Below are 3299 nucleotides of genomic sequence, written 5' to 3' on the forward strand. Positions count from 1 at the left end.
AGGGAGGGAGGGAGGAAGGGTCTGGTTCTTAGAAAAGAAAAAGAGTAGAGTTGACAGAGCCCCTAGCCAGACTGAGAAGGGAGACCAAACATTCAACACTTTACATAATTAGCATAACCTATGCAATATATACAATATGCATATGGTAAAAATTAAAAATACTCCTGAAAGACATAAAAGAATTGAGTCACAAGATCCAGTGCTAAGATGTCAGTTCACCCCAAACTGACATGTGGATTTGATTTAGCTCCAATAAAATTAGAGTATTTGCAAAACTCTCTGCAAATTTTTTATAAATATTGACGAGATGATGCTAAACTTTTATGCAGAAAAAGCAAAGGAATTTGAGGAGCCAAAAAATGTCTTCAAAAACAGAAGAGTGTTGGAGAAATCACATGGCTTGGTTTCAAGGCTGATTAGACTTGAAGAGTTCCTAACGATGTTCAGATGAACCTAAACGATGTTCAGAGAACGTTCTGTTCAACAGCAGAAAACTGTGCCAGGGACGTAAGTACAGCAGTCAAGAGGACATCCATGCACACATACATTTGTCTGTTTGTTTATATGTATATATACACACTTGTGTGTATATATACATAACACATAGTTTCCATTGTCATCATGGCTGAATGTGTATATGCCTAGGAGGTACATCTCTGGGTTTGTCTGTGAGGGTATCTAGAGAAGTTGGACTAGGAAAGTAGTTCTCAAGCCGTGGGTCATGACCCTTTTGGGGGTTGAATTATCCTTTCATGGGGACACTCATCAGATATTCTGCCTATCACATATTTACATTATGATTCATAACAGTAGCAAAGTTAGAGTTATGAAGTAGCAATGAAAATAATTTTGTGGTTGGGGGTCACCACAACATGAGGAACTGTATTAAAGGGTCGCAGCATTAGGAAGGCTGAGAACCACGGAACTAGGAGGACACTGAATGTGGGTATACCATCCCATAGGGTGGGGGCTGTGTTTATAGGAGCAGAAGTAGGGGCGGAGCTAACTGAGCAACAGCGTTCACCTGCTGGTTTAGTATGAGGGAAATGGGCCCAGAGTAGAAGAGGTGACCTCAGGAAGCATCTGCCAGGGCTAGAGGTTGGGAGATCAAGTCAGGATTAGCAGTTTCCTCTCTGATGCTGACAAAAGCCCTAGGAAAGAGATGTTGTCATTGCATGTTTTATGAATGGAGAGACTGAGGACTAGGGTGACTCAGTAAGTTACCCATGATCACACAGTCTGGTCAGGGACATTAGCCAAAGAAAGCCTCCTCCTCCCCAGCTACTCCCAGTAGCAGCATGGCTGCCTAACCTGCCATCAACAAGAGTCTGAGCCAGCTTCAGTCACAGGGAGCAACACTGGTCCTAGTCCCCCTGGAAACAGGAGCTTTGGAGTAGGTGTGGGTCCTCCAGGAGGAAGCAACGGGGACATCTGCAGTTGTGAGCGACATGGCTGGGACTTTCTGGTAGAGCAGCTCTCCAGGGCCTCACCCTTATGCTCAATATCTGTCCCTCCAGCTGGGGCTTGGACTCCGTCTTTCCTTTCCTCTCTGTTTCCTTCCTTCCTTCCCTCCTTCCTTCTTTCTTTTTTGTTGTTATTTTCCTTTTTCAGAACCTCCCCACCCACTCAACTTCATATTCTTACTCTCCACAAACCACCCCAAAGGGAGGAAGTAAGAGGAAAAGCCACAAAAAAAAAAAAAATGCAGAAGGTCAACCCTGAGCATGGAGCCTGCCCTGACATACCCAGTGTCATTCAGTTGAAGGAAGATAATTCTACTTCTCCCAGTAGCTACCAGCTGTAAATAGTTTCTTGGCTGTGGCTTTGTGTGCACTTCCCCTCCTGTGTGCTGGGATTTGGCGGGGGAGGGGGGACCTTTCCTACCCCACCAGGCCATCAAACCTTTGGCTTCAGGTTCTGAACTCTCACGAGATGTTTCTTAACATCTGGATCTGTTTGCTCAGGCTGCCATAATGAAACATCACAGACTGAATGGTTTGAGCAGTAAGAATTTATCTCACGGTTCCAAAAGCTAGAAACCCAAGGTCAAATGCCAGCACTTTCCAGAGCAAATTCCTTCCCTGGCTTGCAGACTGCTACCCTCTTGCTGTGTCCACACAGTATAGGAAGGAAAAGATTCCGGTAGCTTTTCTTCTGGGGGCGCTAGTCCTATCAGATCTAGCCCTAGTCTTTAACGTGAGCTCTTCCTGCAAGGCCTATTTCCAGGTATGGCTACACTGGGACTTAGGAGTTTTCAAGGAATATAAGTATCAGTCCGTAACTTTTTTTTTTTTTTTTTTTTAGAAACAGAAAGACATGGGTTCTCTTTCAATTTCTGTCCCTCCAATTCTGTGGCCTTGGGAGACATCATGCCTTGAGTATTAGATTTTTGGATGTTGGGACTGACATAAACTGCCATTGGCTTAAAACAGCACACTTCATTGCTCTGAAGTCAGAAACCAAATGCAGCCTCACTAAGTTAAAACCATAAGTCTTCTGGCTTCAAGGCTCTGTATCCTTGCCTTTTCCAGCATCGAGAAGCTGCTCATGCTCCTCCCCCTCAATCCTGCATCCCTGATACGACAGTTTCCATGGCTATCTCTCCCTAATTCTAAACCCCAACTATCCTTTCAGAAGGCCCGATGCACAGCACAGTGGACCCATGCACAGCTTTTCCCAGCTTAAAATCCTTCACTTGTCTCTACAACATTCTTTCCTCCATGTAAACTCAGGAAATCACATTTTGGAGTTGATGATGTGGACATTAGTGTAGTATTACTCGGCCTACCGTGCCTCGGTTTACCCACTTGTAAAATGAGGATGACTGTGCTCTCTGTGCTCTATTGGGAGGTCTTAGAATGTTGCTGTGTGCCTAGCACCATACCTGGCCCAGAGACTACATGAATGCATGGACAGGTCGTTCCTGCCCTTGCATGTTTTGAGTGCCTCTGGGGTCACCAAGGTCCAACCCTTTTGCTTGCTTCCAAGTAGTGACTCAAGATACCGGGCTGAAATACTACTCTTGAAAATATACCCAAGAGAGGCCTTATCATACAACAAAAGTATATGCTCTACTACGTTCATAGCAGCATTGTTTGTAATAGCCAGAACCTGGAAACAACCTAGATGCCCTTCAATGGAAGAATGGATGAAGAAAGTAAAGAATATATACATATTAGAGTACTACTCAGCAGTAAAAAACAAGGACTTCTTGAATTTTGCATGCAAATGGATGGAAATAGAAAACACTATCCTGAGTGAGGTAAGCCAGACCCAAAAAGAGGAACATGGGATGTACT

The sequence above is a fragment of the Microtus ochrogaster genome, unplaced genomic scaffold (assembly GCF_000317375.1).
Source record: "Microtus ochrogaster isolate Prairie Vole_2 unplaced genomic scaffold, MicOch1.0 UNK26, whole genome shotgun sequence".
Taxonomy (NCBI): domain Eukaryota; kingdom Metazoa; phylum Chordata; class Mammalia; order Rodentia; family Cricetidae; genus Microtus; species Microtus ochrogaster.